The sequence below is a fragment of the Penaeus vannamei genome, chromosome 43 (assembly GCF_042767895.1).
Source record: "Penaeus vannamei isolate JL-2024 chromosome 43, ASM4276789v1, whole genome shotgun sequence".
Lineage (NCBI taxonomy): Eukaryota > Metazoa > Arthropoda > Malacostraca > Decapoda > Penaeidae > Penaeus > Penaeus vannamei.
Window position 1 is genome coordinate 22,885,294 of NC_091591.1, and position 15,000 is coordinate 22,900,293.

General features: G+C 45.5%; 1 protein-coding gene across 1 annotated transcript in view; it reads right to left on the reverse strand.

Annotated features, from left to right (window-relative positions):
- The window catches only part of LOC113814646 (allatostatin-A receptor), a 30,969-nt gene that overhangs the window by 13,512 nt on the left and 2,457 nt on the right, over positions 1 to 15,000 (reverse strand). The window lies entirely within an intron of this gene.

Below are 15,000 nucleotides of genomic sequence, written 5' to 3' on the forward strand. Positions count from 1 at the left end.
GTGTTGGGTGTTTTGGTGGTGTTCGGTTTTCAGTTTGTGGCTTCGGTTTGTTTTGGTTTGTGGGCGTTTAGTGTTGGGTGTTTTGGTGTTGTTCGGTTTTCAGTTTGTGGCTTCGGTTTGTTTTGGTTTGTGGGCGTTTAGTGTTGGGTGTTTTGGTGGTGTTCGGTTTTCAGTTTGTGGCATCGGTTTGTTTTGGTTTGTGGGCGTTTAGTGTTGGGTGTTTGGGTGGTGTTCGGTTTTCAGTTTGTGGCTTCGGGTTGTTTTGGTTTGTGGGCGTTTAGTGTTGGGTGTTTTGCCGTTGTTCGGTTTCCAGTTTGTGGCTTCGGTTTGTTTTGGTCTGTGGACGTTTAGTGTTGGGTGTTTGGGTGGTGTTCGGTTTTCAGTTTGTGGCTGCGGTTTGTTTTGTTTTTTGGGCGTTTAGTGTTGGGTGTTTTGGCGTTGTTCGGTTTCCAGTTTGTGGCTTCGGTTTGGTTTGGTTTGTGGGCGTTTAGTGTTGGGTGTTTTGGTGTTGTTTTAGTTTTCAGTTTGTGGCTGCGGTTTGTTTTGGTTTTTGGGCGTTTAGTGTTGGGTGTTTTGATGTTGTTTTAGTTTTCAGTTTGTGGCTGCGGTTTGTTTTGGTTTGTGGGCGTTTAGTGTTGGGTGTTTTGGTGTTGTTTTAGTTTTCAGTTTGTGGCTGCGGTTTGTTTTGGTTTTTGGGCGTTTAGTGTTGGGTGTTTTGATGTTGTTTTAGTTTTCAGTTTGTGGCTGCGGTTTGTTTTGGTTTGTGGGCGTTTAGTGTTGTGTGTTTGGGTGGTGTTCGGTTTTCAGTTTGTGGCTTCGGTTTCTTTTGGTTTGTGGGCGTTTAGTGTTGGGTGTTTTGGTGTTGTTCGGTTTCCAGTTTGTGGCTTCGGTTTGTTTTGGTTTGTGTGCGTTTAGTGTTGGGTGTTTTGGCGTTGTTCGGTTTCCAGTTTGTGGCTTCGGTTTGTTTTGGTTTGTGGGCGTTTAGTGTTGGGTGTTTTGGTGTTGTTTTAGTTTTCAGTTTGTGGCTGCGGTTTGTTTTGGTTTTTGGGCGTTTAGTGTTGGGTGTTTTGATGTTGTTTTAGTTTTCAGTTTGTGGCTGCGGTTTGTTTTGGTTTGTGGGCGTTTAGTGTTGTGTGTTTGGGTGGTGTTCGGTTTTCAGTTTGTGGCATCGGTTTGTTTTGGTTTGTGGGCGTTTAGTGTTGGGTGTTTGGGTGGTGTTCGGTTTTCAGTTTGTGGCTTCGGTTTGTTTTGGTTTGTGGGCGTTTAGTGTTGGGTGTTTTGGTGTTGTTTTAGTTTTCAGTTTGTGGCTTCGGTTTGGTTTGGTTTGTGGGCGTTTAGTGTTGGGTGTTTTGGTGGTGTTCGGTTTTCAGTTTGTGGCTGCGGTTTGTTTTGGTTTGTGGGCGTTTAGTGTTGGGTGTTTTGGTGGTGTTCGGTTTTCAGTTTGTGGCTTCGGTTTGGTTTGGTTTGTGGGCGTTTAGTGTTGGGTGTTTTGGCGTTGTTCGGTTTTCAGTTTGTGGCTGCGGTTTGTTTTGGTTTGTGGGCGTTTAGTGTTGGGTGTTTTGGCGTTGTTCGGTTTCCAGTTTGTGGCTTCGGTTTGGTTTGGTTTGTGGGCGTTTAGTGTTGGGTGTTTGGGTGTTGTTTTAGTTTTCAGTTTGTGGCTGCGGTTTGTTTTGGTTTTTGGGCGTTTAGTGTTGGGTGTTTTGATGTTGTTTTAGTTTTCAGTTTGTGGCTGCGGTTTGTTTTGGTTTGTGGGCGTTTAGTGTTGGGTGTTTTGGTGGTGTTCGGTTTTCAGTTTGTGGCTTCGGTTTGTTTTGGTTTGTGGGCGTTTAGTGTTGGGTGTTTTGGTGGTGTTCGGTTTTCAGTTTGTGGCTTCGGTTTGTTTTGGTTTGTGGGCGTTTGGTGTTGGGTGTTTTGGTGTTGTTCGGTTTTCAGTTTGTGGCTGCGGTTTGGTTTGGTTTGTGGGCGTTTAGTGTTGGGTGTTTTGATGTTGTTTTAGTTTTCACTTTGTGGCTGCGGTTTGTTTTGGTTTGTGGGCGTTTAGTGTTGGGTGTTTTGGTGGTGTTCGGTTTTCAGTTTGTGGCTTCGGTTTGTTTTGGTTTGTGGGCGTTTTGTGTTGGGTGTTTTGGTGTTGTTCGGTTTTCAGTTTATGGCTTCGGTTTGTTTTGGTTTGTGGGCGTTTTGTGTTGGGTGTTTTGGTGTTGTTCGGTTTTCAGTTTGTGGCTGCGGTTTGTTTTGGTTTGTGGGCGTTTTGTGTTGGGTGTTTTGGTGTTGTTCGGTTTTCAGTTTATGGCTTCGGTTTGTTTTGGTTTGTGGGCGTTTTGTGTTGGGTGTTTTGGTGTTGTTCGGTTTTCAGTTTGTGGCTGCGGTTTGTTTTGGTTTGTGGGCGTTTAGTGTTGGGTGTTTTGGTGTTGTTCGGGTTTCAGTTTGTGGCTTCGGTTTGTTTTGGTTTGTGGGCGTTTAGTGTTGGGTGTTTGGGTGTTGTTCGGTTTTCTGTTTATGGCTTCGGTTTGGTTTGGTTTGTGGGCGTTTAGTGTTGGGTGTTTTGGTGTTGTTCGGTTTTCAGTTTATGGCTTCGGTTTGTTTTGGTTTGTGGGCGTTTAGTGTTGGGTGTTTTGGTGTTGTTCGGTTTTCAGTTTGTGGCTACGGTTTGTTTTGGTTTGTGGGCGTTTAGTGTTGGGTGTTTTGGTGTTGTTTGGGTTTCAGTTTGTGGCTTCGGTTTGTTTTGGTTTGTGGGCGTTTAGTGTTGGGTGTTTTGGTGGTGTTCGGTTTTCAGTTTATGGCTTCGGTTTGTTTTGGTTTGTGGGCGTTTAGTGTTGGGTGTTTTGGTGCTGTTCGGTTTTCAGTTTGTGGCTTCGGTTTGTTTTGGTTTGTGGGCGTTTAGTGTTGGGTGTTTTGGTGTTGTTCGGGTTTCAGTTTGTGGCTTCGGTTTGCTTTGGTTTGTGGGCGTTTAGTGTTGGGTGTTTTGGTGGTGTTCGGTTTTCAGTTTATGGCTTCGGTTTGTTTTGGTTTGTGGGCGTTTAGTGTTGGGTGTTTTGGTGGTGTTCGGTTTTCAGTTTATGGCTTCGGTTTGTTTTGGTTTGTGGGCGTTTAGTGTTGGGTGTTTTGGTGGTGTTCGGTTTTCAGTTTGTGGCATCGGTTTGTTTTGGTTTGTGGGCGTTTAGTGTTGGGTGTTTTGGTGGTGTTCGGGTTTCAGTTTGTGGCTTCGGTTTGTTTTGGTTTGTGGGCGTTTAGTGTTGGGTGTTTTGGTGGTGTTCGGATTTCAGTTTGTGGCTTCGGTTTGTTTTGGTTTGTGGGCGTTTAGTGTTGGGTGTTTGGGTGTTGTTTTAGTTTTTAGTTTGTGGCATGGGTTTGTTTTGGTTTGTGGGCGTTTAGTGTTGTGTGTTTTGGTGGTGTTCGGTTTTCAGTTTGTGGCTTCGGTTTGTTTTGGTTTGTGGGCGTTTAGTGTTGGGTGTTTTGGTGCTGTTCGGTTTTCAGTTTGTGGCTTCGGTTTGTTTTGGTTTGTGGGCGTTTAGTGTTGGGTGTTTTGGTGTTGTTCGGTTTTCAGTTTGTGGCATCGGTTTGTTTTGGTTTGTGGGCGTTTAGTGTTGGGTGTTTGGTGTTCGGTTTTCAGTTTGTGGCTTCGGTTTGTTTTGGTTTGTGGGCGTTTAGTGTTGGGTGTTTTGGTGGTGTTCGGTTTTCAGTTTGTGGCTTCGGTTTGTTTTGGTTTGTGGGCGTTTAGTGTTGGGTGTTTTGGTGTTCGGTTTTCAGTTTGTGGCTGCGGTTTGGTTTGGTTTGTGGGCGTTTAGTGTTGGGTGTTTTGGTGGTGTTCGGTTTTCAGTTTGTGGCTGCGGTTTGTTTTGGTTTGTGGGCGTGTAGTGTTGGGTGTTTTGGTGCTGTTCGGTTTTCAGTTTGTGGCTTCGGTTTGTTTTGGTTTGTGGGCGTTTAGTGTTGGGTGTTTTGGTGGTGTTCGGTTTTCAGTTTGTGGCTTCGGTTTGTTTTGGTTTGTGGGCGTTTAGTGTTGGGTGTTTGGGTGTTGTTTTAGTTTTTAGTTTGTGGCTTCGGTTTGTTTTGGTTTGTGGTCGTTTAGTGTTGGGTGTTTTGGTGGTGTTCGGTTTTCAGTTTGTGGCTTCGGTTTGGTTTGGTTTGTGGGCGTTTAGTGTTGGGTGTTTTGGTGGTGTTCGGTTTTCAGTTTGTGGCTGCGGTTTGTTTTGGTTTGTGGGCGTTTAGTGTTGGGTGTTTGGGTGTTGTTCGGTTTTCAGTTTGTGGCTGCGGTTTGTTTTGGTTTGTGGGCGTTTAGTGTTGGGTGTTTTGGTGTTGTTCGGGTTTCAGTTTGTGGCTTCGGTTTGTTTTGGTTTGTGGGCGTTTAGTGTTGGGTGTTTGGGTGTTCGGTTTTCTGTTTATGGCTTCGGTTTGGTTTGGTTTGTGGGCGTTTAGTGTTGGGTGTTTTGGTGGTGTTCGGTTTTCAGTTTGTGGCATCGGTTTGTTTTGGTTTGTGGGCGTCTAGTGTTGGGTGTTTTGGTGGTGTTCGGGTTTCAGTTTGTGGCTTCGCTTTGGTTTGGGTTGTGGGCGTTTCGTGCTGGGTGTTTTGGTGTTGTTCGGATTTCAGTTTGTGGCATCGGTTTGTTTTGGTTTGTGGGCGTTTAGTGTTGGGTGTTTTGGTGTTGTTCGGTTGTCGGTTGGTGGCGTGGGTTTGTTTTGGCTTGTGGGCGTTTAGTGTTGGGTGTTTTGGTGGTGTTCGGTTTTCAGTTTGTGGCTTGGGTTTGTTTTGGTTTGTGGGCGTTTAGTGTTGGGTGTTTTGGTGTTGTTCGGTTTTCAGTTTGTGGCTGCGGTTTGTTTTGGTTTGTGGGCGTTTAGTGTTGGGTGTTTTGGTGTTGTTCGGGTTTCAGTTTGTGGCTTCGGTTTGTTTTGGTTTGTGGGCGTTTAGTGTTGGGTGTTTGGGTGTTGTTCGGTTTTCTGTTTATGGCTTCGGTTTGGTTTGGTTTGTGGGCGTTTAGTGTTGGGTGTTTTGGTGGTGTTCGGTTTTCAGTTTGTGGCATCGGTTTGTTTTGGTTTGTGGGCGTTTAGTGTTGGGTGTTTTGGTGGTGTTCGGGTTTCAGTTTGTGGCTTCGGTTTGTTTTGGTTTGTGGGCGTTTAGTGTTGGGTGTTTTGGTGTTGTTCGGATTTCAGTTTGTGGCTTCCGCTTGTTTTGGTTTGTGAGCGTTTAGTGTTGAGTGTTTGGGTGTTGTTTTAGTTTTTAGTTTGTGACATCGGTTTGTTTTGGTTTGTGGGCGTTTAGTGTTGTGTGTTTTGGTGGTGTTCGGTTTTCAGTTTGTGGCTTCGGTTTGTTTTGGTTTGTGGGCGTTTAGTGTTGGGTGTTTTGGTGCTGTTCGGTTTTCAGTTTGTGGCTTTGGTTTGTTTTGGTTTGTGGGCGTTTAGTGTTGGGTGCTTTGGTGTTGTTCGGTTTTCAGTTTGTGGCATCGGTTTTTTTTGGTTTGTGGGCGTTTAGTGTTGGGTGTTTTGGTGGTGCTCGGCTTTCAGTGTGTGGCTTCGGCTTGTCTTGGTCTGTGGGCGTTTAGTGTTGGGTGTTTTGGTGGTGTTCGGTTTTCAGTTTGTGGCTGCGGTTTGTTTTGGTTTGTGGGCGTTTAGTGTTGGGTGTTTTGGTGTTGTTCGGTTTTCAGTTTGTGGCTGCGGTTTGTTTTGGTTTGTGGGCGTTTAGTGTTGGGTGTTTTGGTGGTGTTTTAGTTTTTAGTTTGTGGCTTCGGTTTGTTTTGGTTTGTGGGCGTTTAGTGTTGGGTGTTTTGGTGGTGTTCGGTTTTCAGTTTGTGGCTGCGGTTTGGTTTGGTTTGTGGGCGTTTAGTGTTGGGTGTTTTGGTGGTGTTCGGGTTTCAGTTTGTGGCTTCGGTTTGTTTTGGTTTGTGGGCGTTTAGTGTTGGGTGTTTTGGTGGTGTTCGGTTTTCAGTTTGTGGCTGCGGTTTGGTTTGGTTTGTGGGCGTTTAGTGTTGGGTGTTTTGGTGGTGTTCGGTTTTCAGTTTGTGGCTTCGGTTTGGTTTGGTTTGTGGGCGTTTAGTGTTGGGTGTTTTGGTGGTGTTCGGTTTTCAGTTTGTGGCTGCGGTTTGGTTTGGTTTGTGGGCGTTTAGTGTTGGGTGTTTTGGTGGTGTTCGGTTTTCAGTTTGTGGCTGCGGTTTGGTTTGGTTTGTGGGCGTTTAGTGTTGGGTGTTTTGGTGGTGTTCGGTTTTCAGTTTGTGGCTGCGGTTTGGTTTGTTTTGTGGGCGTTTAGTGTTGGGTGTTTTGGTGGTGTTCGGGTTTCAGTTTGTGGCTTCGGTTTGTTTTGGTTTGTGGGCGTTTAGTGTTGGGTGTTTTGGTGGTGTTCGGTTTTCAGTTTGTGGCTGCGGTTTGGTTTGGTTTGTGGGCGTTTAGTGTTGGGTGTTTTGGTGGTGTTCGGTTTTCAGTTTGTGGCTGCGGTTTGTTTTGGTTTGTGGGCGTTTAGTGTTGGGTGTTTTGGTGGTGTTCGGTTTTCAGTTTGTGGCTGCGGTTTGTTTTGGTTTGTGGGCGTTTAGTGTTGTGTGTTTTGGTGGTGTTCGGGTTTCAGTTTGTGGCTTCGGTTTGTTTTGGTTTGTGGGCGTTTAGTGTTGGGTGTTTTGGTGTTGTTTTAGTTTTCAGTTTGTGGCTTCGGTTTGGTTTGGTTTGTGGGCGTTTAGTGTTGGGTGTTTTGGTGTTGTTCGGTTTTCAGTTTGTGGCATCGGTTTGTTTTGGTTTGTGGGCGTTTAGTGTTGGGTGTTTGGGTGGTGTTCGGTTTTCAGTTTGTGGCTTCGGTTTGTTTTGGTTTGTGGGCGTTTAGTGTTGGGTGTTTTGGCGTTGTTCGGTTTTCAGTTTGTGGCTTCGGTTTGTTTTGGTTTGTGGGCGTTTAGTGTTGGGTGTTTGGGTGGTGTTCGGTTTTCAGTTTGTGGCTTCGGTTTGTTTTGGTTTGTGGGCGTTTAGTGTTGGGTGTTTTGGTGTTGTTCGGGTTTCAGTTTGTGGCTGCGGTTTGTTTTGGTTTGTGGGCGTTTAGTGTTGGGTGTTTGGGTGTTGTTCGGTTTTCAGTTTGTGGCTGCGGTTTGTTTTGGTTTGTGGGCGTTTAGTGTTGGGTGTTTTGGTGTTGTTCGGGTTTCAGTTTGTGGCTTCGGTTTGTTTTGGTTTGTGGGCGTTTAGTGTTGGGTGTTTGGGTGGTGTTCGGTTTTCAGTTTGTGGCTTCGGTTTGTTTTGGTTTGTGGGCGTTTTGTGTTGGGTGTTTGGGTGGTGTTCGGTTTTCAGTTTGTGGCTGCGGTTTGTTTTGGTTTGTGGGCGTTTAGTGTTGGGTGTTTGGGTGGTGTTCGGTTTTCAGTTTGTGGCTGCGGTTTGTTTTGGTTTGTGGGCGTTTAGTGTTGGGTGTTTTGGTGTTGTTCGGGTTTCAGTTTGTGGCTGAGGTTTGTTTTGGTTTGTGGGCGTTTATTGTTGGGTGTTTTGGTGTTGTTCGGGTTTCAGTTTGTGGCTGCGGTTTGTTTTGGTTTGTGGGCGTTTAGTGTTGGGTGTTTTGGTGTTGTTCGGGTTTCAGTTTGTGGCTTCGGTTTGTTTTGGTTTGTGGGCGTTTAGTGTTGGGTGTTTGGGTGGTGTTCGGTTTTCAGTTTGTGGCTTCGGTTTGTTTTGGTTTGTGGGCGTTTTGTGTTGGGTGTTTGGGTGGTGTTCGGTTTTCAGTTTGTGGCTGCGGTTTGTTTTGGTTTGTGGGCGTTTAGTGTTGGGTGTTTGGGTGGTGTTCGGTTTTCAGTTTGTGGCTGCGGTTTGTTTTGGTTTGTGGGCGTTTAGTGTTGTGTGTTTTGGTGGTGTTCGGTTTGTTTTGGTTTGTGGGCGTTTAGTGTTGGGTGTTTTGGTGTTGTTCGGTTTTCAGTGTGTGGCTGCGGTTTGTTTTGGTTTGTGGGCGTTTAGTGTTGTGTGTTTTGGTGGTGTTCGGTTTTCAGTTTGTGGCTTCGGTTTGTTTTGGTTTGTGGGCGTTTAGTGTTGGGTGTTTTGGTGCTGTTCGGATTTCAGGTTGTGGCTTCGGTTTGTTTTGGTTAGTAGGCGTTTAGTGTTGGGTGTATTGGTGTAGTTCGGTTTTCAGTTTGTGGCATCGGCTTGTTTTGGTTTGTGGGCGTTTAGTGTTGGGTGTTTGGTGTTCGGTTTTCAGTTTGTGGCTTCGGTTTGTTTTGGTTTGTGGGCGTTTAGTGTTGGGTGTTTTGGTGGTGTTCGGTTTTCTGTTTGTGTCTTCGGTTTGTTTTGGTTTGTGGGCCTTTAGTGTTGGATGTTTTGTTGTTCGGTTTTCAGTTTGAGACTGCGGTTTGATTTGGTTTGTGCTCGTTTAGTGTTGGGTGTTTTGTTGGTGTTCGGTTTTCAGTTTGTGGCTGCGGTTTGTTTTGGTTTGTGGGCGTTTAGTGTTGCGTGTTTTGGTGCTGTTCGGTCTTCAGTTTGTGGCTTCGGTTTGTTTTGGTTTGTGGGCGTGTAGTGTTGGGTGTTTTGGTGGTGTTCGGTTTTCAGTTTGTGGCTTCGTCTTGTTTTGGTTTGTGGGCGTTTAGTGTTGGGTGTTTGGGTGTTGTTTTAGTTTTTAGTTTGTGGCTTCGGTTTGTTTTGGTTTGTGGGCGTTTAGTGTTGGGTGTTTTGGTGGTGTTCGGTTTTCAGTTTGTGGCTTCGGTTTGGTTTGGTTTGTGGGCGTTTAGTGTTGGGTGTTTTGGTGGTGTTCGGTTTTCAGTTTGTGGCTGCGGTTTGTTTTGGTTTGTGGGCGTTTAGTGTTGGGTGTTTGGGTGTTGTTCGGTTTTCAGTTTGTGGCTGCGGTTTGTTTTGGTTTGTGGGCGTTTAGTGTTGGGTGTTTTGGTGTTGTTCGGGTTTCAGTTTGTGGCTTCGGTTTGTTTTGGTTTGTGGGCGTTTAGTGTTGGGTGTTTGGGTGTTCGGTTTTCTGTTTATGGCTTCGGTTTGGTTTGGTTTGTGGGCGTTTAGTGTTGGGTGTTTTGGTGGTGTTCGGTTTTCAGTTTGTGGCATCGGTTTGTTTTGGTTTGTGGGCGTTTAGTGTTGGGTGTTTTGGTGGTGTTCGGGTTTCAGTTTGTGGCTTCGGCTTGCTTTGGTTTGTGGACGATCAGTGTTGGGCGTTTTGGTGTTCTTCGGCTCTCAGTTTGTGGCATCGGTTTGTTTTGGTTTGTGGGCGTTTAGTGTTGGGTGTTTTGGTGTTGTTCGGTTTTCAGTTTGTGGCATCGGTTTGTTTTGGTTTGTGGGCGTTTAGTGTTGGGTGTTTTGGTGGTGTTCGGTTTTCAGTTTGTGGCTTCGGTTTGTTTTGGTTTGTGGGCGTTTAGTGTTGGGTGTTTTGGTGTTGTTCGGTTTTCAGTTTGTGGCTGCGGTTTGTTTTGGTTTGTGGGCGTTTAGTGTTGGGTGTTTTGGTGTTGTTCGGGTTTCAGTTTGTGGCTTCGGTTTGTTTTGGTTTGTGGGCGTTTAGTGTTGGGTGTTTGGGTGTTGTTCGGTTTTCTGTTTATGGCTTCGGTTTGGTTTGGTTTGTGGGCGTTTAGTGTTGGGTGTTTTGGTGGTGTTCGGTTTTCAGTTTGTGGCATCGGTTTGTTTTGGTTTGTGGGCGTTTAGTGTTGGGTGTTTTGGTGGTGTTCGGGTTTCAGTTTGTGGCTTCGGTTTGTTTTGGTTTGTGGGCGTTTAGTGTTGGGTGTTTTGGTGTTGTTCGGATTTCAGTTTGTGGCTTCGGTTTGTTTTGGTTTGTGGGCGTTTAGTGTTGGGTGTTTGCGTGTTGTTTTAATTTTTAGTTTGGTGCATAGCTTTGGTTTGGTTTGTGCGCGTTTAGTGTTGTGTGTTTTGGTGGTGTTCGGTTTTCAGTTTGTGGCTTCGGTTTGTTTTGTTTTGTGGGGGTTTAGTGTTGGGTGTTTTGGTGCTGTTCGGTTTTCAGTTTGTGGCTTTGGTTTGTTTTGGTTTGTGGGCGTTTAGTGTTGGGTGTTTTGGTGTTGTTCGGTTTTCAGTTTGTGGCATCGGTTTGTTTTGGTTTGTGGGCGTTTAGTGTTGGGTGTTTTGGTGGTGTTCGGTTTTCAGTGTGTGGCTTCGGTTTGTTTTGGTTTGTGGGCGTTTAGTGTTGGGTGTTTTGGTGGTGTTCGGTTTTCAGTTTGTGGCTGCGGTTTGTTTTGGTTTGTGGGCGTTTAGTGTTGGGTGTTTTGGTGTTGTTCGGTTTTCAGTTTGTGGGTGCGGTTTGTTTTGGTTTGTGGGCGTTTAGTGTTGGGTGTTTTGGTGGTGTTTTAGTTTTTAGTTTGTGGCTTCGGTTTGTTTTGGTTTGTGGGCGTTTAGTGTTGGGTGTTTTGGTGGTGTTCGGTTTTCAGTTTGTGGCTGCGGTTTGGTTTGGTTTGTGGGCGTTTAGTGTTGGGTGTTTTGGTGGTGTTCGGGTTTCAGTTTGTGGCTTCGGTTTGTTTTGGTTTGTGGGCGTTTAGTGTTGGGTGTTTTGGTGGTGTTCGGTTTTCAGTTTGTGGCTGCGGTTTGGTTTGGTTTGTGGGCGTTTAGTGTTGGGTGTTTTGGTGGTGTTCGGTTTTCAGTTTGTGGCTTCGGTTTGGTTTGGTTTGTGGGCGTTTAGTGTTGGGTGTTTTGGTGGTGTTCGGTTTTCAGTTTGTGGCTGCGGTTTGGTTTGGTTTGTGGGCGTTTAGTGTTGGGTGTTTTGGTGGTGTTCGGTTTTCAGTTTGTGGCTGCGGTTTGGTTTGCTTTGTGGGCGTTTAGTGTTGGGTGTTTTGGTGGTGTTCGGTTTTCAGTTTGTGGCTGCGGTTTGGTTTGTTTTGTGGGCGTTTAGTGTTGGGTGTTTTGGTGGTGTTCGGGTTTCAGTTTGTGGCTTCGGTTTGTTTTGGTTTGTGGGCGTTTAGTGTTGGGTGTTTTGGTGGTGTTCGGTTTTCAGTTTGTGGCTGCGGTTTGGTTTGGTTTGTGCGCGTTTAGTGTTGGGTGTTTTGGTGGTGTTCGGTTTTCAGTTTGTGGCTGCGGTTTGTTTTGGTTTGTGGGCGTTTAGTGTTGGGTGTTTTGGTGGTGTTCGGTTTTCAGTTTGTGGCTGCGGTTTGTTTTGGTTTGTGGGCGTTTAGTGTTGTGTGTTTTGGTGGTGTTCGGGTTTCAGTTTGTGGCTTCGGTTTGTTTTGGTTTGTGGGCGTTTAGTGTTGGGTGTTTTGGTGTTGTTTTAGTTTTCAGTTTGTGGCTTCGGTTTGGTTTGGTTTGTGGGCGTTTAGTGTTGGGTGTTTTGGTGTTGTTCGGTTTTCAGTTTGTGGCATCGGTTTGTTTTGGTTTGTGGGCGTTTAGTGTTGGGTGTTTGGGTGGTGTTCGGTTTTCAGTTTGTGGCTTCGGTTTGTTTTGGTTTGTGGGCGTTTAGTGTTGGGTGTTTTGGCGTTGTTCGGTTTTCAGTTTGTGCCTTCGGTTTGTTTTGGTTTGTGGACGTTTAGTGTTGGGTGTTTGGGTGGTGTTCGGTTTTCAGTTTGTGGCTTCGGTTTGTTTTGGTTTGTGGGCGTTTAGTGTTGGGTGTTTTGGTGTTGTTCGGGTTTCAGTTTGTGGCTGCGGTTTGTTTTGGTTTGTGGGCGTTTAGTGTTGGGTGTTTGGGTGTTGTTCGGTTTTCAGTTTGTGGCTGCGGTTTGTTTTGGTTTGTGGGCGTTTAGTGTTGGGTGTTTTGGTGTTGTTCGGGTTTCAGTTTGTGGCTTCGGTTTGTTTTGGTTTGTGGGCGTTTAGTGTTGGGTGTTTGGGTGGTGTTCGGTTTTCAGTTTGTGGCTTCGGTTTGTTTTGGTTTGTGGGCGTTTTGTGTTGGGTGTTTGGGTGGTGTTCGGTTTTCAGTTTGTGGCTGCGGTTTGTTTTGGTTTGTGGGCGTTTAGTGTTGGGTGTTTGGGTGGTGTTCGGTTTTCAGTTTGTGGCTGCGGTTTGTTTTGGTTTGTGGGCGTTTAGTGTTGGGTGTTTTGGTGTTGTTCGGGTTTCAGTTTGTGGCTGCGGTTTGTTTTGGTTTGTGGGCGTTTAGTGTTGTGTGTTTTGGTGTTGTTCTGGTTTCAGTTTGTGGCTGCGGTTTGCTTTGGTTTGTGGGCGTTTAGTGTTGGGTGTTTTGGTGTTGTTCGGGTTTCATTTTGTGGCTTCGGTTTGTTTTGGTTTGTGGGCGTTTAGTGTTGGGTGTTTGGGTGGTGTTCGGTTTTCAGTTTGTGGCTTCGGTTTGTTTTGGTTTGTGGGCGTTTTGTGTTGGGTGTTTGGGTGGTGTTCGGTTTTCAGTTTGTGGCTGCGGTTTGTTTTGGTTTGTGGGCGTTTAGTGTTGGGTGTTTGGGTGGTGTTCGGTTTTCAGTTTGTGGCTGCGGTTTGTTTTGGTTTGTGGGCGTTTAGTGTTGTGTGTTTTGGTGGTGTTCGGTTTGTTTTGGTTTGTGGGCGTTTAGTGTTGGGTGTTTTGGTGTTGTTCGGTTTTCAGTGTGTGGCTGCGGTTTGTTTTGGTTTGTGGGCGTTTAGTGTTGGGTGTTTGGGTGGTGTTCGGTTTGTTTTGGTTTGTGGGCGTTTAGTGTTGGGTGTTTTGGTGTTGTTTTAGTTTTAATTTGTGGCTTCGGTTTGTTTTGGTTTGTGGGCGTTTAGTGTTGGGTGTTTTGGTGTTGTTCGGTTTGTTTTGGTTTGTGGGCGTTTAGTGTTGTGTGTTTTGGTGTTGTTCGGTTTGTTTTGGTTTGTGGGCGTTTAGTGTTGTGTGTTTTGGTGTTGTTCGGTTTCCAGTTTGTGGCTTCGGTTTGTTTTGGTTTGTGGGCGTTTAGTGTTGGGTGTTTTGGTGTTGTTTTAGTTTTCAGTTTATGGCTTCGGTTTGTTTTGGTTTGTGGGCGTTTAGTGTTGGGTGTTTTGGTGGTGTTTTAGTTTTCAGTTTGTGGCTGCGGTTTGTTTTGGTTTGTGGGCGTTTAGTGTTGGGTGTTTTTGTGGTGTTCGGTTTTCAGTTTGTGGCTTCGGTTTGTTTTGGTTTGTGGGCGTTTAGTGTTGGGTGTTTTGGTGTTGTTCGGGTTTCAGTTTGTGGCTTCGGTTTGTTTTGGTTTGTGGGCGTTTAGTGTTGTGTGTTTTGGTGGTGTTCGGTTTTCAGTTTGTGGCTTCGGTTTGTTTTGGTTTGTGGGCGTTTAGTGTTGGGTGTTTTGGTGGTGTTCGGTTTCCAGTTTGTGGCTTCGGTTTGTTTTGGTTTGTGGGCGTTTAGTGTTGGGTGTTTTGGTGGTGTTTTAGTTTTCAGTTTATGGCTTCGGTTTGTTTTGGTTTGTGGGCGTTTAGTGTAAGGTGTTTTGGTGTTGTTCGGTTTTCAGTTTAAGGCATCGGTTTGTTTTGGTTTGTGGGCGTTTAGTGTTGGGTGTTTTGGTGTTGTTCGGTTTTCAGTTTGTGGCTACGGTTTGTTTTGGTTTGTGGGCGTTTAGTGTTGGGTGTTTTGGTGGTGTTCGGTTTTCAGTTTGTGGCTTCGGTTTGTTTTGGTTTGTGGGCGTTTGGTGTTGGGTGTTTTGGTGGTGTTCGGTTTTCAGTTTGTGGCATCGGTTTGTTTTGATTTGTGGGCGTTTAGTGTTGGGTGTTTTGGTGTTGTCTTTTTTCAGTTTGAGGCTGCGGTTTGTTTTGGTTTGTGCGCGTTTAGTGTTGGGTGTCTTGATGTTGTTTTAGTTTTTAGTTTGTGGCTTCGGATTGTTTTGGTTTGTGGGCGTTTAGTGTTGGGTGTTTTGGTGCTGTTTTAGTTTTCAGTTTGTGGCTTCGGTTTGTTTTGGTTTGTGGGCGTTTAGTGTTGGGTGCTTTGGTGTTGTTCGGGTTTCAGTTTGTGGCTGCGGTTTGTTTTGGTTTGTGGGCGTTTAGTGTTGGGTGCTTTGGTGTTGTTCGGGTTTCAGTTTGTGGCTGCGGTTTGTTTTGGTTTGTGGGCGTTTAGTGTTGGGTGTCTTGGTGTTGTTTTAGTTTTCAGTTTGTGGCATCGGTTTGTTTTGGTTTGTGGGCGTTTAGTGTTGGGTGTTTTGGTGCTGTTTTAGTTTTCAGTTTGTGGCTTCGGTTTGTTTTGGTTTGTGGGCGTTTAGTGTTGGGTGTTTTGGTGCTGTTTTAGTTTTTAGTTTGTGGCTTCGGTTTGTTTTGGTTTGTGGGCGTTTAGTGTTGGGTGCTTTGGTGTTGTTCGGGTTTCAGTTTGTGGCTTCGGTTTGTTTTGGTTTGTGGGCGTTTAGTGTTGGGTGTCTTGGTGTTGTTTTAGTTTTCAGTTTGTGGCATCGGTTTGTTTTGATTTGTGGGCGTTTAGTGTTGGGTGTTTTGGTGTTGTCTTTTTTCAGTTTGTGGCTTCGGTTTGTTTTGGTTTGTGGGCGTTTAGTGTTGGGTGTTTTGGTGTTGTTCGGTTTTCAGTGTGTGGCTGCGGTTTGTTTTGGTTTGTGGGCGTTTAGTGTTGTGTGTTTTGGTGTTGTTCGGTTTTCAGTTTGTGGCTGCGGTTTGTTTTGGTTTGTGGGCGTTTAGTGTTGGGTGTTTTGGTGGTGTTCGGTTTCCAGTTTGTGGCTTCGGTTTGTTTTGGTTTGTGGGCGTTTAGTGTTGTGTGTTTTGGTGTTGTTCGGTTTTCAGTTTGTGGCTGCGGTTTGTTTTGGTTTGTGGGCGTCTAGTGTTGGGTGTTTTGGTGTTGTTCGGTTTTCAGTTTGTGGCTTCGGTTTGTTTTGGTTTGTGGGCGTTTAGTGTTGGGTGTTTTGGTGGTGTTCGGTTTTCAGTTTGTGGCTGTGGTTTGTTTTGGTTTGTGGGCGTTTAGTGTTGGGTGTTTTGGTGTTATTTTAGTTTTCAGTTTGTGGCTGCGGTTTGTTTTGGTTTGTGGGCGTTTAGTGTTGGGTGTTTTGGTGTTGTTTTAGTTTTTAGTTTGTGGCTTCGGTTTGTTTTGGTTTGTGGGCGTTTAGTGTTGGGTGCTTTGGTGTTGTTCGGGTTTCAGTTTGTGGCTTCGGTTTGTTTTGGTTTGTGGGCGTTTAGTGTTGGGTGTTTTGGTGCTGTTTTAGTTTTCAGTTTGTGGCTTCGGTTTGTTTTGGTTTGTGGGCGTTTAGTGTTGGGTGTTTTGGTGTTGTTTTAGTTTTCAGTTTGTGG